Below are 27,964 nucleotides of genomic sequence, written 5' to 3' on the forward strand. Positions count from 1 at the left end.
ATTCATTTTTATTTATAACAAATACCAAATTTATCAAAAATAATCAAATTAGCAAATTTCAATTTCTCTACTTTTATAATAGATAGTAATACCTCCAAAAATAGTTATTACTTTACATTCCCCATATGTCTACTTCATATTTGGATCATTTTGTGAATGATATTTTATTTTTTGGGGATGTTACAAGGCTTAGAAGTTTAGAAGCAAATCTTAAAATTTTTCTGAAAATTTCCAAAACACACTTTTTAGTGACCAGTTCAGGTCTGAAGTCACTTTGTGAGGTTTACATAATAGAAACCACCCAAAAATGACCCCATTTTACAAACTACACCCCTCAATGTATTCAAAACTGATTTTACAAAATTTTATTAACCCTTTAGGTTTTTAACGGAAAATGAAGAAGAAATTTCATAATTTAACTTTTTTGGCAGATTTTCCATTTTAATAAATTTTTTCCAGTTACAAAGCAAGGGTTAACAGCAAAACAAAACTCAATATTTATGGCCCTGATTCTGTAGTTTACAGAAACACCCCATATGTGGTCGTAAACTGCTGTAGGGGCACACGGCATTGCGCAGAAGGAAAGGAACGCCATATGGTTTTTGGAAGGCAGATTTTGCTGGACTGGTTTATTGACACCATGTCCCATTTGAAGCCCCCCTGATGCAGCCCTAGAGTAGAAACTCCAAAAAAGTGACCCCATTTTGGAAACTACAGGATAAGGCCTCATGCACACGACAGTTGTTTTCTTGGCCTCCGTTCTGTTTTTTTTGCGTATAGGATGGGGACCCATTCATTTCAATGGGTCAGCAATAAAATGTTGATAGTTCATCCGTTTGTGTTCCGCGTCCGTTGTCCGTGTTTCCCTTCAGCAAAACAAATAGTGCATGTCCTACTTTTTTCACATTTGCAGATGAAGATAGTCATTTATTACAAGGGATCTGTGGAAAAAAACGGATCCTCCAAAAAAAAACGGATGCCGCATCCATTTTTTTTTGGCGGACGCAAAAAACAACTGTCGTGTGCATGAGGCCTAAGGTGGCAGTTTTGTTGGTACTATTTTAGGGTACATATGATTTTTGGTTGCTCAATATTACACTTATTGTGAGGCAAAAAAATTGCTCTTTTGGCACCGTTTTTATTTTTTGTTTTTTACAACGTTCATCTGACAGGTTAGATCATGTGGTATTTTTATAGAGCAGGTTGTTACTGACGGGATAATACCAAATATGACAACTTTTTTGGTTGTTTGTTTCAGTTTTACATAATAAAGCATTTTTGGAAAAAAAATAGATTTTTTTAGTGTCTACACATTCTGAAAACCGTCGTTGTTTTTTTTTCGGCGACTGTCTTCTGTAGGGGCTCATTTTTGCGGGATGAGATGACAGTTTGATTGGCACTATTTTGGGGTGCATCTAACTTTTGGATCGCTTGCTATTACAATTTATTTTTTTATGGTGTTTACCTGAGGGGTTAGGTAATGTGGTATTTTTATAGAGCAGGTTGTTACGGACGCGGCAATACCTAATATGTGTATATTTTTTTTTATTTACTTAAAGGGGTTGTTCGAGTTATGAAAAATATATATATAGCACTGAAAATCTGATGGGCAGCAATATATAACTAAGCTAAGCAAGTTTTATGCAAAAAAAATAAATATATATATATATTTCCTCATTTCCCTGGTTCTTTTCTGGCCCTTTGTTTACATGCAATAAAAAAAAATCTGTGCCCCTTCCCCTGCACTGCTAAGGGATTGAATACAAGAGCTGCCCTGAGTGACATGTCTGCCTGCTGGGAGACTCAGCAACATGTTGCATGTGTAGGACTACAAGTCCCAGATGTATAATGACACTGCTAAGGGAGTGAATACAAGAGCTGCCCTGAGTGACATGTCTGCCTGCTGGGAGACTCTGCAGCATGTTGTATGTGTAGAACTATAAGTCCCAGCTGTATAATGACACTGCTAATACACACAGGATCTTCCCCCTACCTTCTTGTGCAATGCTCTCTCTAGTCCTTCAGCTCCTGTGCCCAGAATAGTCACTGCTGCAGATACCCAGTGTGTGCAGCTGAAGGGGTTAAGAATCCTAGCAGAGAGAGCAGATGGCAGTGAAGGGGGCGTGGCCAGCACAGTGAGGTTTACAGGCTTGTAAACAAAGTTTATCAGAGCAGGGAGAGAAGCTGACATCACAGGTCATGTGACCCTCAGTGAAATTTGAGAAACCAGGCACTGGAGATAAAGTGAGTTAATTGGAAAGCTGTTATATTTGCCCAATTAGGAACATAGAAAGAACAAAAAAATAACTCGGACAACCCCTTTAAGTTTTACACAATAACAGGATTTTTTAAACCAAAAAAATTGTGTTTTAGTATCTCCATATTCTGAGCCATATTTTTTTTGTATTTTTTTGGGTGATTGTCTTAATATAATGTAATATGTCCACCTTTTTTTTTTCCTATTTACTTTTCCTATTTACTTTATTTTAGGAAAAGGACGCTTTTTTTTTTTAACTTTACTTTTTTTTGTAAAACTTTCTTTTTCACTTTTTTTTTCTGGGACTTCAACTTTTGGGGGTCTGATCCCCTTTACAATGCTTTACAATACTTCTGTATTGCAAAGCATTGGCTGTAAGTGTATTCCCAATTTAATACACTTACATCCTGCTTGCCTGTGAGATCCAGGGGGCTGGATCTCACAGGCTCTCCCGGAAGGCAGCCACCATGCCTAAGTAAGGCATCGGTCTGCCTTCCATGCCATCGGGTCCCTGTCACAGCAGCGCGGGGACCCGATGGCAGCTCCGATCCCTGCATGGACAGCGCACATGCTGCGGTCAGAGCGGACTGCAGCACATCAAGGTTTAATGTGTTGGCATATGTGTTTTCACTGATGCCGGCGCATGCAGCAAGGGTCCGGTTTCAGTGACTGCCGGACCCCTGCCACGGATCGGTCCTTAAGTCTGTATGGAGCGGGTCCTCTACTGGTTAATGTATAATGTATGCAAATAAGTCTCTAGATGCAAGGGGGGCATTGCCATTACACACTAACCCCTTTATTTACCAGAGTATCCTATTCTTCGGATTGCTGGGGAGGCCTGCCCCTGGAATCTCTGCCATTTAAAAAAAGAGAACTGAATGGAGCTGTAGTACCTGGTATAGTTAACAATATAGGCAACAATGAAGACCGATCAATTTTAGCGATACGAGGACACCTCATCAATTAATTAATCAATGAAGGCCTTTCAGAAGGAGAAAACTCATTTAATGAACATTATTGCAAATACTATTTTTTTAATAGATTCTTAGCAATGTATTTATTATTTTCTTTGGGGATGTTATTATACTAAACTATAGATTTCTAGATTTCCTTTTTTTTTTGTAGCCCCTGTTACAGAAGGTAACAGTTTTGAAAAGCTGATGAGCCAACAGAACTACAGATGTGGACAGCACATGGTGTGCTGTCCAAATCTTTTGCGGCCCCATTGACATGAATGGGTCTGCATCCGTTCCGCAAAATTGCGGAACGGATGCGGAGCCAAAAATACAGTAGTGTGAATGGACCCTTAGGGTCCATTCACACGTCAGTATTTTTCTTTTACAGATTTCCATTCCTTTTTTTGTGGATCCGTGTTTCCGCAAAAACCTTCCGTTTTTACCAATTGTACATCCCCATCCGTTCCATTATTCTGCAAAAAAAGCGGAAGGAGGAATATACACTGCCCGTCCCAAAAAAAAAGTCGCCACCAAAAATATTTTGATGGACCGCCTTTAGCTTTGATTACGGCACGCATTCGCTGTGGCATTGTTTCGATAAGCTTCTACAATGTCACAAGATTTATTTCCATCCAGTGTTGCATTAATTTTTCACCAAGATCTTGCATTGATGATGGTAGAGTCTGACTGCTGCGCAAAGCCTTCTCCAGCACATCCCAAAGACTCTTAATGGGGTTAAGGTCTGGACTCTGTGGTGGCCAATCCATGTGTGAAAATTATGTCTCATGCTTCCTGAACCACTCTTTCACAATTTGAGCCCGATGAATCCTGGCATTGTCATCTTGGAATATGCCCGTGCCATCAGGGAAGAAAAAATACACTGATGGAATAACCTGGTCATTCAGTATGTTCAGGTAGTCAGCTGACCTCTTTCTTGGAGCATTTACTGTTGCTGAACCTAGACCTGACCAACTGCAGCAACCCCAGATCATAGCACTGCCCCCACAGGCTTGTACAGTAGGCACTAGGCATGATGGGTGCATCAGTTCCTCTGCCTCTCTTCTTACCCTGATGCGCCCATCACTCTGGAACAGGGTAAATCTGGACTCATCTGACCACATGACCTTCCATTGCTCTAGAGTCCAATCTCTATGCTCCCTAGCAAATTAAAGCCTTTTTTTCTGATTTGCCTCCCTGATTAATGGTTTTCTTACGGCTACACAGCTGTTCAGTCCCAATCCCTTGAGTTCCCTTCGCATTGTGCATGTGGAAATGCTCTTACTTTCACTATTAAACATAGCCCTAAGTTCTACTGTTGTTTTTCTTCGATTTTATTTCACCAAACGTTTAAGTGATCGCCGATCACAATCATTCAGGATTTTTTCCCGCCACATTTCTTCCTCGAATACGATAGGTCCCCACTATCCTTCCAGTTTTTAATAATGCGTTGGACAGTTCTTAACCCAATTTTTGTAGTTTCTGCAATCTTCTTAGATGTTTTCTCTGCTTGATGCATGCCAATGATTTGACCCTTCTCAAACAGACTAACGTCTTTTCCACGACCACAAGATGTGTCTTTCGACATGGTTGTTTAAGAAATGAGAAGCAACTCATTGCACTAGTTGGGGTTAAATAACTTGTTGCCAGCTGAAAGATAATCGCCCATGCAGTAATTATCCAATAGGAGGCTCATAACTATTTGTTTAGTTAAATCCAGGTGGTGACTTTTTTTTTGGACAGGCATTGTATGTTGCTAGGGTACTAAAAAAAAAAAAAAAATTTTTCCTGGAAACGGATCCGCAATTGCGGATGACATATTGATGCATTCCACATGTCATCCACATTTTTGCACACCCATTGACTACAATGGGACCATGGACCGCATTTTGCAGACAATAGTAGGACAAGCTCTATTTTTTTGGGCGGATCTGCATAACGGAACAGGGCCATTGAAATAATTGGGTCCGCATTATGTTCCGCAAATTTGCGGAAGAGATGTGGATTACAAAATGCTGCCGTGTGAATGGACCCTTAAGCTGAGTTGGACAATAAGAAGTCCAACAGATACTTCTCCCCATGCCTGGCTCTTTCTAAAATTATAACTTACACTTACACTTACTAATGTGATTGTCCTTAGAATGTGCGTTGTAAAATATACCACAGTATAACAAAATTTAGACATATTTATAGGGCAAAACGGAAAAATCCAATGCATTGCGATAAATCTGGTGCATCATTAGACTGCCTAAGTTTAAACTACACTTTAGACAAAATTAATAAATTTGACCATGTTTTCTAAACTCAGATTTCATTCAGTATATTTCAGAGGTCTCTTGGAAAACTAAAGCAGCAACCTTTTCCTAATTTCCTTTGAACCAGTTAACATTACATCTTCTTTCCCATTAAGTTTAAACCATTTCTGCATTCTCAAAAGAGTGGCTTGGCTGTCTCTAACAGCAGTGCAGGCATAGCTGTGATTCTGTGAAGCATTAAAATGTTAAGCTGACAATAATCTTAAAGAGGACCTTTCATCTGGCAAAAAATTCTGAACTAAGTGTCATGATCTGTACAGCGGCGCCCAGGGATCTCACTGCACTTACTATTATCCCTGGGCGCCGCTTCGTTCTCCTGCTATGTCCTCCGGTATGTTCGGTCACTTGGTTATAGTAGGAGGAGACTGCCCTTGTTCTCCTGGGCGTCTTCTTCTCTTAGGCTGTAGCGCTAGCCAATCGCAGCGCAGAGATCACAGCCTGGGAGAAAAAACCTCCCAGACTGTGAGCTCTGCGATTGGCCAGCGCTACAGCCTGGGAGAAGAAGACGCCCAGGAGAACAAGGGCAGTCTCCTCCTACTATAACCAAGTCCCCTAAGTCTCCGCCTACTATAACCAAGTGACCAAAGATACCGGAGGGCATAGCAGGAGAACGAAGCAGCGTCCAGGGATAATAGTAAGTGCAGTGAGATCCCTGGGCGCCGCTGTACAGATCATGACACTTAGTTCAGAATTTTTTGTCAGATAAAAGGTCCTCTTTATTCCCTAAAGAGAATGACATGTCAAAACGTCAGGGAAAAAAATGAAAAAATTATTTTGACGTGCTGCAATTTTCAACAAACTCCAGAGACCTAAAAAACACCAGCTAAAAAAAACAACAAAAAAACAAAAAAAACCACAGCTAATATCTGGAGCTGCCAAAAAAACACACCAAAAACCACAGGTGCAAGAAAAGCCCCTAAAGCTGCAATAGTAGACAAAAACACTATAAACTATGTGTAAACCCACCCTAAAGAAGTTGTATGTTACAGAAACATGGTTGCTTTATTCAATAGGCTGACTTAAAAGGGGTTATCCAAGAGTAAGACAAATCACCAAGAGTGGCCAACCCGCAGCTGGGTTCAGTGTCTAATGCTCCAGAGCCAACTCTTCCTGCCTGACAACTGGTGACATGATGCAAGAGGAGCAGGTCACTGCTGCGGCCTGTGATTGATGGCAGCGGTCACTTGTCCCCCTGTCAACGGATGGTGCTCTCAGCATGGCAGGGAGAGGAAGAACCATCCCGGGAGCATCAGACACTTAACCCAGTGGTGGGGGCCAGATAAGTATGAACTCCACTGCAGGTCAGCTGCTTTGGGAGGTCAGTATTACTCTTGGATAACCTCTTTAAAGTCAATGGCCACATTTGGGGAGGGTCTTTTTAAATTATTATTATTTTAGTTTGATAAGAATTGTACTATAATGAGTATTTATGAGCTGTCAGGAGTTCAGAGGTCTGGGGTACAGACCGAGGCTTTAGAGTTGCTGTCTGACAGTAAACAGAAAGTCAGTGTCTCCGAACAGATAGAAACTGAAATCTTCACAGAGAAAACAGCTGAACATTTATAATAAAGACCAATTGAAATAATGATTTTAGCCCAAAATGAGTAGAATGCAATAATAAAAAAAAATGCCCCCAAATGTGTCCATAGCTTTTAAAGGGGGCCAAGTGGCAATACAGGACCCTGCCCATAGACCAGACTGAAGTTAAGAAAAAAGTCATGTCTAATCTTACACTTTTTTTATATTTTTTATTCTTCAGGCATACATGCCCCTATATATACAGGATAGAAGTGTCTCAGGATAGAAGTGATCTTGCCTGTATGAACCATTTTTTTTTTTTTACTTTTATTCAGAAACAAATAAAAAACAATTCAAGTTATGTTTGTCAAACACACCATCAATATGAAAAAAAGGTAATCATCATACAACTTTCCAGTGTATAGAACGCAATATTGCATATTAAAACTTAAAAAAATAATACTTGGTGTAATCTATAGGCCTCCTAACATCACAGAGGAGATAGAAGCTCAACTGTATAACCAAATACAGTGGGCTGCACAGGTTGGTACAGTGGTCATAATGGGAGATTTTAAAGTCCTAGACACTGACTGGGGTAATGGTTCTGCCTCAACTGCAAAGGGGAGAAAATTCCTCAACCTGCTGCAGGACCACATTATGGGCCAGTTTGTAGAAGATCCCACTAGGGGCGATGCTCTGTTGGATCTGGTAATTTCTAATGATGCAGAGCTTGTTACTGTTCGAGAAACACTAGGTAATAGTGATCACAATATAATTATATTCCCCCTGAACTAAAAGAAGCAAACTCTGTCAGGCAGAGCAAAGACACAGAATTTTAAAAAGGCCAATTTCCTCAGGTTGAGGGCAGCATTTCAGGGCGTATACTGGGAGCAGATACTGTCACATAATAATACTGAGGATAAATGGGAGAGCTTTAAATCCACATTGAGTAATTACAGGACAAAATGTATTCCTGTAGGTAACAAGTATAAATGGCTCAAATTAACCCCCACCCCCGGCGTTATAATAAGACGTATTTTCGCCCCATTTTTCCCCCCCAAAGTGGCGTCTTATGGGGCGAATACTAATGAAGCGCTTTCATTTTGGAGGCGCTTCATTAGTTCCGGAGGACCGGGAAGCGTTGAAGGATCTTTACTCACCGCTTCCTGGTCCTCCGCTCGGCTGTCTGCTGTGCTGTACTACCTGTTATGCGCCATAATGGCCGCCATAAAGTTCAGGAAGTGTTGGTTCCACATGCATGCTGGGTCCACTCTGCTTTTTAAAATTTTTGGTGACATAAAGGTCTCCATTACTTCCAGGGGATGCAGGTACCAACATGCATGCCAAGCCCACTCCATACCTCTCCTGGCGCCAGACACCTTCTAATGAATGTAGTGAGAGCAGGCCACAGCTTTATACTGAAACTAATTAAAATCAGCCTATGGGGCAGACAGGCTAATCAGGAGTGCACGACTCGACTGGAGTGCCACACCTCCAGCGCTGTAAATCTGCAAAAAAAAAGGGGGTTAGTCAGCACATTCCAATGCGCAGGTGCACGCTGCCATGGCTAGAAACATAGAGAAAAAAGACAATGCAACAGCACTCTGCAAACCAGATAAAGTACAATAATGCCATAGTCACAAAAAACATTAAAAGTGCTAATGCTACCTGCATCCCCTGGAAGTAATGGAGGCCTTTATGGCACCAAAAATGGTAAAAGGCAGAGTGGACCCAGCATGTATGTAGAATCAACACTTCCTGAACTTTATGGCGGCCATTATGGCGCATAACAGGTAGTATTTAGTGTTAGGTTCCCGTCTTACAGAGATCGCCTTAATATTTGGCAGACGGGCTCAAATGGTTTTGTACAAAATGCATTTGCCAAGCATCTCACTTTATAAATAAGCGTAGCATTAGCACTTGAATGTTTTTGTGACTATGGCATTATTGTACTTTATCTGGTTTGCAGAGTGCTGTTGTATTGTCTTTTTTGACATGGGAGCATGATGGCTGACATGGGGGGCTGATGGATGACATGGGGGCTGATCTGAAGCATTGGTGGTCTGATCTGAGGTCTGATTAACATTGGGTGGCTGATCTGAGGTCTGATGAACATTAGGGGTCTGATTGGGGCTGTGAGCTGAGGTCTGATTAACATTGGGGGTCTGATTGCTTGTCTAACCTGAGGTGTAATGGAAAATATTTTTTTCTTATTATCCTCCTCTAAAACTGTCTTATGGACCGCATCGAAAAATACGGTCCTCAAACCAGCAATTGACTGAAGCAGAGAGAAGATACCAGGACCACACAGAGGAGAAGCCAGCTTCTTCAGACAGGACCCGGGCCAGGTGAGCTGCGAGTGGGGGGGGCCCCCAAAATGTAGCTCCGCTTGTGTTGGCAAAAATCCTTGCACCGGCCCTGCTCACCCCCCATGGCTAACAGCTACTGTAAAAAGGGCAATAAATAACAAAAAAGGGCATTTAAAAATGCAAATCTAAGGGGTCAATAGTTTACAAAAGGCTTAATTATATCTGTAAAAAGGAGAGAGAATCTGCAAAAATGCAAAAGAAAGGCAGGTGGCAAAAGAGAGCAAAACAAATCCCAAAAATTATTTTAATATATAAATGCTAAAAAACCAAGGTCTGAGCAGTTAGGTCCCCTAGATAACGTTAAAGGGGGATAGTCACTGAAGATAAGGAAAAGGCAGCGTTACTAAATGTTTTTTTTTTAGCTCTGTATATACAAAAGAAGAGAAAGGAGCCAATATCAGTGGTACCAGGGCTGTCAGTATATCCAGTAATATACTCAACTGGCTAATTGTAGATATGGTCCAAGCTGTTAAATAAGGTAAATGTGAACAAGGCTCCGGGTCCAGATGAATAACACCCAAGAGTTCTTAAAGAGCTCAGTTGTCATTGATGTGCCCCCTCTTTAAAATTTTTAAAGATTCTCTAGGTACTGGTATAGTGCCAAGTGACTGGTACAAGGCAAATGTGGTGCCCATATTCAAAAAGGGATTGAGGCCCTCCACAGGTAATTATAGACTAGTAACCTTAACTTCTATTGTGGGGAAAAATGTTTGAAGGACTCTTAAGGGACTATATACAGGAGTATATGACTGTAAATAATATCATCAGTGATAACCAGCATGGGTTTACCAAGGATAGAATTGATTTTGAATTTTGCAAAGGAATTTGATATTGTCCCTCATTGACGTTTAATATGTAAAATAAGGTATATAGGCTTGGAAAGTATATTTTGTAATAAGTGGTGTACCGCAAGTTTTAGTGCATCTATTAATGACATTGAGGATGGGATTAATAGCACCATTTCTATTTTTGCAGATGACACTAAGCTATGTAGTACTGTACAATCTATGGAAGATGTCCATAAACTACAAGCTGACTTGAACACTCTGAGTGATTGGGCATCAACTTGGCAAATAAGGTTCAATGTGGATAAATGTAAAGTTATGCATCTTGGTAGTAATAATCTCTGTGCATTATATGTCCTAGGTTATGTAATACTGTGAGATTCACTTATAGAGAAGGATTTGGGTGTCATTGTAGATGGTAGATTAAATAACAGCATTCAATGTCAATCAGCTACTTCTAAGACTAACAGGATATTGTCATGTATTAAACGAGGCATGGACTCGCGGGGCAGGGATGTAATACTATCACTTTACAAAGCGTTGCTGTGGCCTCATGTGGAATATGCAGTTCAGTTCTGGGCACCAGTACATAGAAAGAATGCTTTGGAACTGGAAAGAGTACAAAAAGAGCAACTAAACTGATAAGGGGCATGGAGGGTCTTAGTTATGAAGAAAGATTTATTGAGTCTTGAGAAGACTTAATAAATCAAGGGGGGGCACATGATTAACCTACACAAATATATAAATGGGCCGTACAAAAGATATGGTGAAAAGATGTACCATGTAAAATGCCCTTGCACTGCCTCCGACTGGAGAAGAAAAAGTTCAGTCTCCAGAAGCGTTAAAGCTTTTTTACTGTAAGAACTACAAATCTGTAGAATAGACTACCTCTGGACGTGGTCACAACAGGGACAATGGATAGTTTTAAATTCTTAAAAGTAAATGACATTAGTGGTTATGAAAATGTGTAGAAATCTGAGTCTCATTTCCTTCTGGAATTCATGTCCCCACCTATCCCTTGGTTGAACTTGATGGTCTTTTCAACTGTATTAACTATGTAAAACCTGTGATAACATCAATCAAGCACAATAATAACTCAAATTCATTCCTGTTCCTTCCCTAATCTCTCTCACCCCATATTCTGTTTCAAAGGTCCTAGTGTGCCCTTTACGTCCTCTGTATAATATCAATTTGTGTGTATGAAAGTCGACATAAGTGTGACTATTTCCTCCTGGGTGAGGACTCTAATAATAAATTGCGTCCATCGTTTAAAGAATCTGTTGGTTTTGGTATTCTTGCTTCTTTCTACCTCACGTTTCTCCCTAAACATGTACTGTTTTAGCAACCAATGAAATTTGCAGACCTGTTGCAGAAAATTATAAGTTCCTATGAAAGCATAAAACTTGACAAAAAAAAGAGCTTTTTAAAAACCCCTAAGGGCGAGTTCACTTCTGCATTTAGCTTTCTGTTCTTCTGATCAGAACAGAAAAATGAAAAATAAACGGATCCGTCTTTTTTTTTTTTTTTAGCATAAGTATTATAACTGGCATCAGTTTGTGTCAATGAAAAGTCATTTTTGATGGGAGGAAAATGTCCTGCACGCAGGACTTTTTCTACTGTCAAAAATAACTGCTCTCTGACAGGAATAACACAATTTGATGCAAACTGATCATAACTGGTGCCCAAAAAAAAGACAGATTAGTTATTGTTAGTGCAAACTGATGCTAGGTTTCCTTTATCCAGGAACAGCCTGCTGGATCTCTCTGCTCTCTTAAAGGGATTCTGTCACCAGGTTTCACCCCTGTCAGCTAAACATATGCTGATGTTCAGGGCCTCATCACGATTCCTAATGTGGGCTTATAAATGTGATCTGTAGCCTTATTTTGCTAAAAAACAGCTTTTACTAACCTGTCACTCAAAGAAATAAGGTGCCCAAGGGGATGTCAAGCGATGAAAGGTGCCCGCCGCACCCACCGCCGTTCGTGCCCAGCGCCACCTTTCCAGACTTCTGCGCCGCCTCCTAATCCTCTGTGCCGCCTCTCGCTCTCCCTCCCCCTGCTGTAAGATCTCGCGCGTGCGCACAGGGCTCTGAGAGGCTGGTGCCAGAGTGCAGGTCATACAGGGGGTTGAGCAAAGTGCCGGCGCATGCGCACTTCGCTGTAAGAAGCCAAATGGAGAAGTCCGCACGGGCGCATCAGGCAGAGCCCTGTGCGCACGCGCGAGATCTTACAGCAGGAGGAGGGGGGAGGGAGGGAGAGCGAGAGGCGGCACAGAGGATTAGGAGGCGGCACAGAAGTCTGGAAAGGCGGCACTGGGCACGAACGGCGGTGGGTGCGGCAGGCACCTTGCATCGCTTGACATCCCCTTGGGCACCTTATTTCTTTGAGTGACAGGTTAGTAAAAGCTGTTTTTTAGCAAAATAAGGCTACAGATCACATTTATAAGCCCACATTAGGAATCGTGATGAGGCCCTGAACATCAGCATATGTTTAGCTGACAGGGGTGAAACCTGGTGACAGAATCCCTTTAACGCTCAATGCACATGTGAGGTTGGTCTACGCCAGTTTTCTGGTGTCAAAAAGGTTAATATTTTGGTGCCCCACTTGCACAAAAATTTGCTACTTCTTGAGTTTTGCTGAACTTGCTTTTTTTAAGTGGGTGGTGTGGGGCCTAGACAACACATTTACTATAATTTACAACAAAAAACTGTTGTGAAATTATACCTGAAATTTACACTAGCTCTTAGCTGGTCTAGAAATCAGTTCTGGTGACACAATTATTAAGAGGTGTTTACCATTTAATAACAGACTAACGGAACAATGGTTTAAAACCAGTGTATAAAACAAAGGCCTTAATGTCCTCCAAATAGTTAGATATCTGAATACTGCCATTATATAGATCTGCAGCTCTCCTTTTCTAGGCTACAGCTGAAATCATTACTGACCATGATAATATGACAGCCAAGCAGCAGTGGCATGGACCATGTGGTATGTTGCAATACAGTTGTAGTATTTCTTGTGCTGTCTGCCAAATAGCTTATGCCAATGCTTCTCTGGAGTCATGGTCAGCTGCTGCCTAGTAATAAAAAAATGGAGCCAAGATGCATACTTACCAATACTGTACTTGCTAGATTTGAGGCATATAAGCCCCACCCCAGGATTGTCTCCAAACCCATCAGGATCACCCATTTCATGGGTGGGGTACTGTAAATCCCACCCAGTTTTGGCCCAAGACACCCCAAATTTGCCAGGATTGAAAATCAGGGACAGTCCGAGCAAATTCAGCACTGTTGGCAACTATCCAAGAAGTAGCTCCATCATGACATGCCAAGAGCTGAATTATTTAAATTCTTTTGCCTGGAAATCTCCTTCAACAGCAATGCCTCTAAGACAGTTTTGATCCAGAAGGATTGATAAAAAAAAATTAACAATACTCACCCACTCAGTCTGTTGTGGCTTTGGTGGTCCCTGCCAACTTTGTTTACTAGCAATGATGTCACATACATTCACATGACTGCTGTAGCCAATCATTGGCCTCAGTGGTGATGCTAGCATGGATGGCACCTGACTGCTGAGGCCAGTGGTTGGCTGCAGTAGTCACATGAATGTGTCTAATGAAATTAAGGAGAAGTATAAAGAGACCATTGAAGAGGCAGGAGGATAGAACAAGTGAATAAATTTCGTTGTGTTTTTTTTTTTTTTTATTCACTTTCCTGCTGTTTGCAAATTTTTTGATAAATACACGACAAAGCCTTTAAAGTGTTGTCATCTAGTGACCACTATAAGGAAAACAATGTACTTCGCACAAAAGCTTCCTCCCTGGTACACCTGTATATAATGTGTGTAAACTTCAATCAATCAGAACAAAAAAGGCAAGAGAAGACCTCTACTCAGACCCATTATAGTAGGACCACGTCCCACTACCTCATAATCAGGTCACTGCAACCCCCACAATGGCCACAACAACTGCAGTGTTGCAGAAATTCTTTCCAATCGAAACAAAAAGAGGTTGAGGTTTTGTCCACAAGTACCTAGAAGTGTACTGTAGTGGCTGTGTTTCTCCCCATTCTTATAGGTTAAAAAAAGGTAATATTTGGATTGTGGGTGGGTTAGAACTGGCACAGCATGTAATATTACCATAGCATTTTAAGACTTTATAACATTATCATTATTATAAAAAACTTGAACACAGTCTTTGGATCAAAAATAAATAAATTTGAATGAATTTCCAGGTCTTGATCTCTTATGGGCATTGTAGATTTTGTAACTTGGTAAAGTTGGTAATTTCTAATTACTTAAACATAACATCACACTTAAGAAAAAAAAAAAAAAAAAACAAGATATGATGGAATATGTGTTTATTGAATTTCTGTCATGACAAGTACCACACCAGCCTCACCATAAATGTCACCTTCTTAGTCACACCAGATGGCCACTGTTCTTTTAAAATTAAACTTGTATGAAAATGTAAGATTTTTTTTATGTAAACTTTATTTCACCTTAACCTGGGAAAAAAAGTTGAAGAAGGATGAGTTAAACAGTCAGACATATTTGAGGGCTTAGTAATAGAGGAAGGGTGAAGCCATTGAATTCTACTAGGCAAGAACATATAGACATATATCCAGATGGACAGCAAAGCATTTGTAGAGCTTATAAGCAGCAGCTTCAAATTCATCATTAGCAGGTGGCTTTATATAGGGCTCCTAGAGCTGCATCTCCTACTCTGATTTGAGGTTAAATCACTTTATTTAAAAATGTAAAGAAAAAATAAAGTATTCCTGTTTCATAGTTGATAGAAGAAACCCAGAGTAATGTTGTCCACTGGTCTCTTTGAACAACACACTTCCATAAGCCCTATTATGGCATGTGGATGTAATAACGGCCAGTCCATCAATGACTCCAGATGACCACTGGCAGACGTCCACCAATTTCAATACTTGCTGTATAAGGCTTCATTTTCTATTAAGAAGTAATTACTCACCAAGCAGACTCCCGTGAGGTTTAATTAACCAGATAGCAAGCCAGCAAACTGCATTTCTACAAGTTGGCTTGCTGAGAAGGTAAAGTTCTTGAAAATAATACAATAGAAATCTGTTTACAGTCTGGTTGACATGTTAGATGAACACAACTTATCGGACAGTATAAGGGAAGGAACTGAATATGGAAGGTCCTACAACATTCATGAAAGGTCCTACAACACTCAACAAGAGGGAATGTCAGTTTATTTCATTTATTAAGAGTGAAACCAAACTATTTGACACAACACCAAAAAATCAGAAGACAGCTTGGTTGGTTATACCAAGACTGGATGATTTGAAAAGTATTGTCTTACCTAGAGATAGAAGGGTCTGATAGTTCTCCATCATCACCTCCCTATAGAGGTCTTTTTCTTCATCATTTAAGCAGTCCCACTCCTCCTTGGAGAAGTAAATTGCAACTTCATCAAATGTAGACCGAACCTGAAAAATAAAGTCTTTAATGTAGATTTTTTTTACCGCAGTTACACTCTCCCAGTTAATTGAGAAGCACCACCACTGTTCATCTACTATGTCAATTGCTATGTGGCTGTCATGGTATACTTCTACGAACTACACAGGTGGTAAACTTACTCAGTGACACGGTAAAACAGTGAGGACAGTTTGGGCAGCCACTTTTTACCATGGTTCTAGAAAATTATACTTACCTTGGGTTAAGTTCCAGTTTAATTTCTCAAATGTTGCTCCAAATCACAATTTCACCGATGTACCAACACTGACACAGCCGCAGCATAAAAATGGTCAAGAGCCAGTTAATTTTGAAATTTCTTTTCTACAAATGCAGTTATAATTTACAGCCTGCAGCCCTCCAGGTATTATTTTCTTCTATATAATGGGGAAGTTCAAAGGGCACGGTGAAATTAATGTACATAAAGTAAAGCACAACATCATGAAAGGCTTAAATGATGATGAAACAAGAAGTTTAAATTTAATTTTAAACAGGCTCCATGGATCAATGAAATTGGATTCTGGTACTCATTAAGGAGTTAAAACTCATAAAATTAAGAAGATCATTAAGTAGAATAATTACATGATTCAAAACTATACTGTATGACTACAGAAGCTAAGCCCCAATGCAGTACGAGTAACCAGTACCAGGGTCCATATGACATTTAGAACACTGCTGTCTTCTTACATGGCAGGGGGGCCTTTGGGACTCTGTAGGAACCAGGACCTGGCTGATACCTCTGCACCCCCTCCCCCATAGCTACACCACTTGCCAGTGGAGGTTCTCACTAAGAAGTTACATGGAATAAATGTCTAGTGTGCCATGAGTAGCAACTTAAAGAAGTTTCATGATCAATAAATGGTTAATAGTAGTCAGGCAGTCTGCTTATTCAAGAAATAGGAGTCAAGCTTTATTCAGCAGATAGGAGCTCTATTCCAGTTCACAGCTGAACCACATGAATGGCACTCAAGACTTGCCAAAAATTAAAGCAGCCTATGTATGGACCAGAAGTTACTTTCTCTACTCATTCGCGTGAGGCACTCAAACTGAGTCTCAGTAGTGGTAATGACTTCCAGTCCACATATAAGATGCTGTGAGATTCAGCAAGTCAGAGTGTGGGTCATGTGGTTCAGTGGAGGAGTAAACAGAGCTCCTATCTCTGAATAAAGATGCCAGAATACCTGACCTACGACTTACATCATGTAACTCAGTAGGATTCTTGTAGGAGTGCTTCAGAGAGACTGCATTCACCGAAAATAATCGGCATACCAACTCAACTCAAACAGGGTGTTTTGTTCCTCATTTAAAGGGGTATTCCAGGGGGAAATAAAACCTGTTACTTACATCCAACAATGGCATTGTATAGCATTTCATCCTAGGAAAGTCTAATGTTCCTCCAATGCTTTCTGCACTTTATCTCCTACTTACCAGGCCCAGGAAGTCTTGTAGTTCTATCCCGCTCTTCACCATGCCGTCTCCTCCATACCGCTCCTCTGCTTTACTCCCCCTCCCTGCCGAGATGACGAATCATCAACCATGTGGCATCAGGGGGTGTGGCTTCCTTTCCTTACTCAATAAAAAAAAGCACCCTTTTTCTCACAGCGCAGTATGGGCCTGCATACCTCTGATCACATGACTAACACAAATCAGTTGACGTGATCAGCAGAAAAGTGCTTCGCAAATTCCTGAAGTAAAAGCCGATTGGCCCTAACGGTTCACTTGCAATTAGGTCATGTGACAAGGACCTAATTGCATAAGAGCAGCTCCGCTACATTACAAAGGACGGGATATGGGCAGGAAGAGGGCATATCGGCGGTAAGAAAACGTGAACACGACAACCGACAAAGAGGGGAGGAGCTACAAAGGCAGTTAGCGGATTATGGGTAAGCTAGTTTAGAAAAGTGCGTAAAATTGCATTAAAGTGGAAGTTTATGGCATTCTGGCAGTGGAGGGAGAAAGAAGAGCAGGAGGTAAAATAGCTAAAAATTGAGCTAGAAATAGATCTGAAGGAAGCTGGAGTCAGTACTTGACTAAAGCATGGTATTTTTTTTTTTTATCCATCAGACAACCCCTTTAAGTATATTAGGAAGACTTCTACCATTCATTTTTGCTTAATGTGCCAAACTTGCATCCAGAACACTTGGGTATCCAGCCTCTTTCTTTCCAAGCCATACTTTATATACTCCATAACAAGCCTAAAACAACTATTTGAAAAGTGGGATAGGCCTGGATGTACCACTGGGTCACAAAATGTCAATTTAACCAAATGTAACCAAGGTATTACGACTGGATTTAGCAATATCTACAGTATCACCATTAAAAGTTTCTCCTAAAGATATACGGTAGTTAGCGTGGCTCCATCAGTCAGTAGTGTATGATGCTTTTTTGTTTGCTAGAAATTTTGACTTGTATATACCATTTTTCTAAAACGTTAATGCTGTGCTTTGTATTTTCAAATAGCAACCCTTAGTTGAATGATTCTCACGTACCTCTCCATTCAGATGATATGCATTGCAGGTGTAGTTTACCAACTTCTCCACTGCATCATCCATGGTTTCCAACTTCACTATGTGTGAATATTAAATTACCAAGATATATTCTCACTGTCACTGTGGTTGCTCTTCACCTTCGGCCATTTTGCTGTGAAAGGAAAAGTTTTATTTTATATCTTCGTGTGCGCAATATATCTAAACAGACAACAAAAAGCCTATTAAACCGGCATTTAAGAACTGTTCCCGGCACAGAATGTCAGAAGACTGGAAACAACCATGCGATTGGCTGCACACTCACTAACTTCCATTGAATGAGATGTCACCTTGGAGGACCTTTTCGTTATTGTATGTTTACATTTTCATGTCCTCCAAAAATCGTGCACTTATTAGGTCCACCGTAAAACAAGTTCTCTGGTATCAAAAGAAGGGTTAGCTCTCAGCAGATAGGAAGCGTGCTCCCAAGACCTGATACTCACTTTGGTCACAAAAGATGCTCCGAAAAGTGGATTTTGCAGAAGTGATGTACATTGGGTCTACAGGAAACCCCGATCCAAAGTACAAAACCAAACTATCTTTTAATATCACACATGTCTACAGTCAATGGTCACTTTATTACACCCATTTGAATTCAAGCTCAGGTATTTATATGCTTTATTATACATTTCATTAAATTCTTTATACATGTCTTCTTTTACCAAATCAGAGCTCATTGAAGAAGGCCTTTTCCTTTGTGTCACTACTGTAAAGACCCGATCCCACTGCTCAGGTTTTCCTTTTGTAAATGGACGATCTATTTATGGGGATGCTCTGCCTTTGCTACTTTAGAGCTCAATGTTTAGACATAAATACAGGAAAGGATTCTTTACAGTTAGAGCAGTCAAACTATGAAATACCCTACCCCCAAATACTACAAAAAATGGCCAGATGGTTATCTAACAGCAAACTGCATTGGTGGATCCTATAAATCTAATAATTAATGCTGTAAATTCACCAATAAAGGTTGAACTTGATGGACCGGAGTCTTTTTTAAGCTTATGTAACGTCTTTAGTAAATCTTGCACCACCTCTTTCCCAATGGGTGAGTGTGTGTGGAGGGGAAGGGGTACTCTGCATTGATTGTGGCAGCTTCAATATCTTATCTATTTATTTGCTGCTGGTCTGCTCAGTACTTTCTAATTTTCCCCTCATCCATGACAGCACCACAAGAGAGAGAGGCTCCGCCCCCATAGACAGGAAACCTGAAGTACAAAAAGGCGGAGGCTCCCCTCCCACTTCAGTATGGTTTCCTGTCTCTGGAGGGAAGCCTGGAGTATCGTGGGGCTTCTCCCTTGGGTGCCTTCCTTACCTGTCATTCCACTGTGGGCAGCATTCGTTGATGTGCTGGGGGTCAGCAGAGGCGCGGTAGCCGGTTTGAGGGCTCTGGAGCGCTTGGGGGCAGCTTGCTTGGTGGCGTTGTTGCGAACCATAGGCAATTAATTTTGGCCCAGGGGAGGAGCAGACACTTTCGGAAGCCGGAGCAGCGTAACAGGAAGTGGAGTACGTCAGAGGCTTGAAACGCATGGCGCGCCAGAAGAAAGACGCGACCACTGATGACGTCAGGGGAGGCACATATAGTGTGTGCAACCCGGAAGTGAGCTGCCAGCAGGTCTAGCGGGAATACAGACCGCATGTGAGCGTCTCCTGGTGGGTTCCCTGACAAAAACCCTCTTTAGGAGCGTTGAACCTCCAGGCAATCCACAATGGAGGAAGAAAGGAAAGATACTCCTGACAATCCTCCTGCCGCTCTAGCACTGGTACTTACTAAGGGGGGTTAGCGGCCACTCGCCATATTTATTAAAATATTCTATGCTAATGGTATATATATATATATATTACAGGGAAAGCCTAAAAAGGCATTGGCCAAGAGGAGAAATAAGGAGTGTGCTATATGCAGATCCTCTTTGTCTTCTGAGTATTCAAAGAAACTATGTCAGGGCTGTATTGACAGAACTGTAGCCTTGGAGTCACCATCGTTTTATAAAAATCTACAGTCCTTGGTTAGGTCTGAAGTTGGTTCTTCACTGGCCGCAAAGAAGTCGCAAAGGTAACAGAAGTTTAAACGGGCTCAACCGTTAGATATTATATGCTCTTCTGACTCAGAACAGGAGTCAGAACCCCTATTCTGAGGCTTCATCTTATTCTTTGGGGGGAAGATTAAAAGGAAATAGGAAGACCCCTTTTTCCGGTAGAGGATGTTGAGCGTCTACTGAAAGCAGTAAAATCGACCATGGGTATAGAAGATTCCAGGGAACCAAGTCAATTCAGGATATGATGTATGGGGGTCTTGAAATTAAGCATCGAAGATGTTTTCCGTTCCATAAGAATGTAGCATCTTTGATTAAAGGGGAATGGAATAGGCCCAACAAAAGAGTGTATATTTCAAAAAATATTAAAAGAAAATAGCCCTTTTCAGAAATGAAAATTGATGTAGCAATTTCTAAGGTAACTAAGAGATAGTGTCTTCCCTTTGAAGACATGGGTTTTCTTAGGGACCCGTTAGATAAAAAAGCAGATGGGTTTATGAAAAGGTGCCTGGGATGCTTCTACTTCTTCCTTTAGACCCTCAATTGCGTCCACCTGTACGGCCCGTGCTTTAATCATCTGGCGCCGGCACATATTGCTCATGGGCCAAACTGGACCACCGGGGGCATGCTGTAAATCCCAGTGACTGCATGGGACCATCCATTCCTAGTCTGGGCACGCAAGTAACATTATCTAACTTGCATGAGATGGCACACACTATCGATTATACACTCACCTAAAGAATTATTAGGAACACCATACTAATACGGTGTTAGACCCCCTTTTGCCTTCAGAACTGCCTTAATTCTACGTGGCATTGATTCAACAAGGTGCTGATAGCATTCTTTAGAAATGTTGGCCCATATTGATAGGATAGCATCTTGCAGTTGATGGAGATTTGAGGGATGCTCATCCAGGGCACGAAGCTCCCGTTCCACCACATCCCAAAGATGCTCTATTGGGTTGAGATCTGGTGACTGTGGGGGCCATTTTAGTACAGTGAACTCATTGTCATGTTCAAGAAACCAATTTGAAATGATTCGAGCTTTGTGACATGGTGCATTATCCTGCTGGAAGTAGCCATCAGAGGATGGATACATGTTCTCATTCTGTTTACGCCAAATTCGGACTCTACCATTTGAATGTCTCAACAGAAATCGAGACTCATCAGACCAGGCAACATTTTTCCAGTCTTCAACAGTCCAATTTTGGTGAGCTTGTGCAAATTGTAGCCTCTTTTTCCTATTTGTAGTGGAGATGAGTGGTACCCGGTGGGGTCTTCTGCTGTTGTAGCCCATCCGCCTTAAGGTTGTGCGTGTTGTGGCTTCACATATGCTTTGCTGCATACCTCGGTTGTAACGAGTGGTTATTTCAGTCAACGTTGCTCTTCTATCAGCTTGAATCAGTCGGCCCATTCTCCTCTGACCTCTAGCATCCACAAGGCATTTTTGCCCACAAGACTGCCGCATACTGGATGTTTTTCCCTTTTCACACCATTCTTTGTAAATCCTAGAAATGGTTGTGCGTGAAAATCCCAGTAACTGAGCAGATTGTGAAATACTCAGACCGGCCCATCTGGCACCAACAACCATGCCACGCTCAAAATTGCTTAAATCACCTGTCTTTCCCATTCTGACATTCAGTTTGGAGTTCAGGAGATTGTCTTGACCAGGACCACCCCCCCTAAATGCATTGAAGCAAATGTGATTGGTTGACTAGATAATTGCATTAATGAGAAATAGAACAGGTCTTCCTAATAATTCTTTAGGTGAGTGTATGTGACCATCCCTATTTGGCTGTCTAGTGGTATATCATCAGGATTATTTATCTGAACATGGTGTGGAATTCTTAGAGTATCTCTACCCTAATGGGTCTCCGCTCCGTGCGTATTATCTCCACTGGGAATGTTTGTGTAGGCGTGTCCTGTGGTTCTCATGTCCGACAGGACGAGCTATTCAAGTATATCATATCTAAAGGGTTATCTACCATGAATGTCTGATGCATTGTCATTAAGATTGATGGCTCTTGACAATTTTGCCATCTTTACTGAAGTGTTGATGCCTAGTACGACACTGAATTAAGTGTCCCATGAAGAGCCCAGGTCATTGATGTGGGTGAAACGCGTTGGTATTAAGGTGCCTAGGTGGATGCCGCTGCTCTAGGGCAGCAATTCCAGGCGCTTTCTATGAGAAAATATATATAAAAAATCATATTTATACCAGTAAATGTGTTTTGGCATTTGAATATATACATAGATATCTGCATGTGTCTTGGTATATACATAGATAACCATACATAGTGCATTTTGGGTATCGAGAAGACGACACACTAAGAGCGATTGCTTATCATCATCTAGGGTATCCACAGCCGTGGATGCCCATTAATAAGTGGCCTAGTCTAGGTACAAAAAATAAAATAAAAATTGTCATACAAAGAGCAATAGCTCTTTGTATGACAATTTTTATTTTATTTTTTGTACCTAGACTAGGCCACTTATTAATGGGCATCCAACACGGCTCTGCCTATAACAGTACAATAGGGTCAGCCTAGGGCATATCAGGAGGTTCCAGAACACGGGATCGCCCCTATCGGGGCAGCTATTCCGTTTTTCAGGCAGGGATTAAATAGTAGAGGGCCATATCTATGGATAGGCCCAATATCACAAGAGACTACCTTGCCTATACCTTTATATTCTCAAATCACAACTGAGGAATAGGAGTATTGCCACAGAGCATATTTAGTATGTACCCCTGATGTGTTGTCTCTTTATTTCTTTTCATTTCTATGTTTTGTTTGTCTGTGGGAGTTTGTTATTTTAAATGTAATTAATATTAAAGGCTACGTTTTACAACAGGAGGTACCCTGTGACTTAATAATTATACATACACACCACCTGTGATCATTACTCCCTCTGACGGGATATTGTCTTTTTAGCTGTGATTTTTTTCTGAGTTAGAGGATCAGATTAAAAACAAATGCCCTAGGGAGGAGATTTTGGCAGGGCTGTCCACTATTAAAAAAGCAGCTGACTTCTTAGCGGATGCTTCAGCATACTCTATTAGGCTGGCAGCTAGATCTTCTGCACTGGCTAACTCTGCGTGTGGGGGCTTTACAGCTAAAAGGCTGGAGCGGAGACTTGCTTTCTAAAAAGCAATTATGTGCTCTTCCATGCAAGGGAGAATATATTTTCGGTCCTGCGTTAGACAAGCTTTAGAGAAGGCCGCAAATAAGAAGAGAAAATACCCTGCTGAATCCTTTGCTGCCAGGGAGAGATCTGACCGTGCCTTTCGCCCCTTTCGAGGTAGAGAGGGGGATAAAAACGACAGAGTTTAAGTTTAGACCTCAAAAGAGGGGCGGAAGAGGTTTTTTCTTCAGTCAGTCCTTGGGAGAGAAGAAAAAGCCAGATCAACAATGACGCCAGATGCCATGTAGGAGGAAGATTGGCAAATTTTCTACCTGCATGGAAACAGATTTTCAACAGTTCTTGGATTCTAGATACAATAGGCGAGGGGTTAAAACTAGAGTTTCGTTATCCTCCTCCAGAGAGAGGAAGAAGCGACTCTATGGAACGAGAGGTTCTGGAATTATTAAACAAAAATGTTCTGATACCGGTTCCAGAGGGACAGGAGGGAGAAGGTTTTTGCTTCATTCAGAACAATAATAAATTTAAAAAAGCTAAACAGGTTCTTGCTCTAAAAAAAAGTTCAGAATGGAGACTATAAGATCAGCCATTAATCTACTATTTCCCAATTGCTTCATTGCAGTGCTGGACTTGAAAGATGCCTATTTTTATCTCCCTATTCATGGGGACTTTCAAAAGTTTCTCAGAGTAGCGGCAAATTTGACTTTCAATGGCACAGAGGGTGTTCACGAAGGTGATATCAGAAATGGGGGCTCACATCAGAGAGAGGGGCATTCTCTTTATCCCCTATCTAGACGATTTTTTGATAGTAGCAGAAACCAGAGAATCCTGCAAGAAAGCAGTAGAAGTGGTCTCACAGATCCTAGAAAAGATGGGATGGATCCTGAACAGGGAGAGATCAAGACCATAACCCTCCCAGAGTCAGCAGTTCTTGGGATTACTCCTGGATTCAAGAGTTCAGAAGTGCTTTCTGACGGAGGAGAAGATTGGGAAGTTAAAAGAAAGGATTCGGGACTTAACCAAGAACCCAAAGAAATCCCTGAGAAAAGGTATGTCGATTCTGGGAAGTCTAACGTCTTGTATTCCCGCTGTTGTATGGAGCCTTTCCAGGGATCTGCAGTGGGACTTACTGACAGCTTGGAAAGGGGGAAAAGAACTCTTAGACAATAGCATAGTAATTTCAGTTCGAACTTTAGAAAATCTGAGATGGTGGCTGATAAGGGACAATCTGATTCAGGGGCTCCTTGGAGGAAGTAAGATCTCCCATACTTAACAACAGACGCAAGCCCCTGGGGTTGGAGGGCTCATATTCTGAATCAATCCGTGCAGGGTTTATGGATGGGGAGCCTAAAGTCAGCCTCCTCGAATATGAAAGAGCTAATGGCGGTGAAATTCGCAATGTTGGAAGTTCTCCCGTTAGTGTCAGACAGGCATCTCAGAGTTATGTCGGACAACAAGACTGTAGTCTCTTACTTAAACAGACAGGTACCAGAAGCAGGAGTCTGATGTTAATGGCGGGCGAAATTCTCTGATTAGCGGAACAAAATTGCAAATTCATTTCTGCGGTTCACATCAAAGGGACAGAAAATATCCAGGCAGATTATCTGACCATCGTTTGATTTCTCAGGGGGAGTGGAATTTGAGCCAGAAGATTTTCAGGATGATTACAAACAGCTGGGGTCTCCCCTCGATAGATCTTTTTGCTTTAAGCCAGAACAAAAAGTGGAGAGGTTCTTTTCCCTGTCTCCAGAGGGATCCCCCTGTGGTCTGGATGCTTTTCTCCACAGATGAGACTTCCCTCTAGCTTATGCCTTCCCTCCTTTTCCCTTAATCCCCAGGGTTCTGCAGAAGATAAGGGAAGATCAAGCAAGAGTAATCCTAATAGCTCCGTTTTGGCCCAGAATGACGTGGTTCACGTGGTTAAGGAGGATGTCTGTGACGGACCCTTGGGTTCTTCCAGAAGTCCACGACCTTCTATCTCAGGGCCCGGTGTTTCATCCACAGATAGGGAACCTCAATCTGCTGATCAATAGGGGGTTTTCTTCAGATTTAGACAACACTCTTTTAAAGTGTAGGAAAAGGGTTACGGTCTATCTATGCCAGAGTATGAAAGAAGTTCTTAAGTTTTGCTGGTCTAGATTTTAGATGCATCCCTTCCCAAGCTCCAGTTTGCCAGATTTTAGAATGTCTTCAAAGAGGATTGCAGATAGGTTTGTCTCCTAGCAGTTTGAAGGTCCAGGTTTCAGCTCTCTCTGCCCTGTTTAACAAAAATGTGTCTTCCAATCCATAGGTTTGTAGATTTTTTTAGATCAATTTCCAGATTTTCTCTGAATATTTCTCCCAGTGTAGCTCCTTGGGATCTAAATTTGGTTCTGAAGGCCTTAACGAAACCGCCCTTTGAACCCACTGAAGAAATTTCTATTAGGCATTTATCATTTAAGCTATGCCTCCTAGTAGCTCTAACGTCAGCACGTAGGATTAGTGAGCTTCAGTGCATTTCTATTAATCCTCCCTATACTAGCATTTTGGACGATAGGGTTATCATCCGTCCTGACCTTGCATTCCTTCCTAAGGTTGCTTCTAGGTTTCACAGGTCCCAGTCCTGCCTTCCTGACTATGACTCTTTCCTAAGTCCAGCACTGCTCTTCCTGTTTCCATTAGCTGGAGCAGCGCGCGGGGGGGGGCGCTCTCGGGCTGGAGCAGCACGCGCGGGGCACTCTCGGGCTGGAGCATCGCGCGCGAGGGGGTGCGCTCTCAGGCTGGAGCAGTGCGCGCGGGGGGCGCTCTCGGGCTGGAGCAGCGTGCGCGCGGTGGGGCGCTCTCGGGCTGGAGCAGGGGGCACTCTAGGGCTGGAGCAGCGCGCGCACAGGGGCACCTAGACTGCCAATTAACAAAAGTAGGACAAGGAAAGCAAGAGCTCATAAATAAGGGCCAATTCACACAACTGCTCTCGGTCCAGGAAACACGATCCATGTGTATACTTTCTTCGAAACCGACTGCAGCTCCCCTGACCCGAACTGACTGCATCATAGAGTTTTATCATACAGTAAGTTCTCTGAAGACAGATCAGATAGGAGCTATCATAAAACACTATGAGGCAGTCAGTTTGGGTCAGGTGGTCGGTCCGGGAGAAGCACCATGGACCATGTTTCCTGGACCGAGCAAGCCCTATGATGCTTTTATGCGTGAATTTTATGTGGAAATCCACAGCATATTACACTACCAGCTAAATAGATGATATTTTCAAAATTTCATGTACATGTTGCGAAAATTTGGAGTGATAACTGTGCGGATTTTCAGCGCAGATTTCACCTTCTGCAACACAAATGGTGACATCTGGGGCATGTGCTTCAGAATCCCCAACAAAATCCACAAGATACCATGCATATTCTAGAAATGTGACTCAGGAGAAATATTCAGGAGGTTCTCAGAAACCACTGAATATTAGCTCATATGTACTGATGAGCAAACTTGTGTTTTCAAGTTCGGCGTACAAGGTTTGGGTTATCTTAGAATTCCGTTATGGATTCCACAAATTATGGTCAGTGGTAGCGGAATCCATAAGGGAATTCTTAGATAACCTGAAAACACAGGTTCGCTCATCACCACTCATAACCATTCAGACCAGTCACTGCTCAGAGATCACAGCTTCTCTTTAGGCCTCATGCACACGCCAAAGTCCGATACACATTCATTTCTGTGGGGCCGCAAAAAATGCAAATAGCACGCGGAGGTCACATGAAAATTATAGAACACGTCCTAGCCTTCTCTGCTCTGTTTTGCAGCCACAAAGAGGCATTTCTACAATGGGGGGTTGAGAAAAGTACAGGATGCACGCGTCCAGTATCCGTATTTTGCAGACCGCAAAACACATACGGTCGTGTGCATAAGGCCTTTTATTACATATACCTACAAATTATTTCTATAAAAAAAATATGAAGAAAGAAAAATGCTCAGTATAAAGACTAAAGAAAAATAAATGGTGGTTGTAATATTTCCGTGATGACCTGGGTAATGGCCGGCCTCCTTTATTGAGGAAATTTCCAGGTAGATAATGAGCGTCCTCCGTGGTACAGAACTATTAGGTGTAAGTACGGTGTGTGGCCGAGCGGCAGCCTTCTCATGCCAATAATGTAGAGATGCCAACACATTTTATCAATGAGGTACAAAATAAATAAAATATACAATACCAATGCAATTAAAAACAGATATTAAAAAATAAGTTTAAAAAATATATAAAATGAAGAAAAATGAGAAAGTAAACAAAAACAAGACCTTGGACATGAAGTGAACGCGAGCTTTTCCCAGCATGCCCTGCGCGCCCCGCACACTGAGCTGCGGGCTCTACATCCAGGTATATTAGAGAGGTGTAGGCCCCGCACATCACTGCTCCTATTGTATGACGGGTCCGCGGGCCTCTGCTCAGACCTATGCAGATTCGGGCGGCCTCCACACCCGCACATACCTGCTTGTCTGCAGCCAGGATCTGCTCCCGGTCTCCACTAACACCTCCCTGCTCTCCCCGCCACCGGGGAGAAAAGAACATCCCGAAAGACGCAGAGGATAACAATACGCATGCGTGAGGGACC

At 41.8% G+C, this 27,964-nt stretch overlaps 1 protein-coding gene and 1 long non-coding RNA gene across 2 annotated transcripts in view; one reads left to right on the forward strand and one right to left on the reverse strand.

Moving 5' to 3' along the window:
- Positions 1-27,964, forward strand: part of LOC121006072 (zinc finger protein 287-like) — a 519,245-nt gene that overhangs the window by 159,902 nt on the left and 331,379 nt on the right. The window lies entirely within an intron of this gene.
- On the reverse strand, positions 15,594-27,923 carry LOC121006093. Its single transcript, XR_005780018.1, has 3 exons — positions 27,841-27,923; positions 18,170-18,320; positions 15,594-15,655 (listed from the first exon to the last, which is right to left on the reverse strand). It is a non-coding gene; the product is annotated as an uncharacterized LOC121006093 (long non-coding RNA).

The sequence above is a fragment of the Bufo bufo genome, chromosome 6, assembly GCF_905171765.1.
Source record: "Bufo bufo chromosome 6, aBufBuf1.1, whole genome shotgun sequence".
Classification (NCBI taxonomy): domain Eukaryota; kingdom Metazoa; phylum Chordata; class Amphibia; order Anura; family Bufonidae; genus Bufo; species Bufo bufo.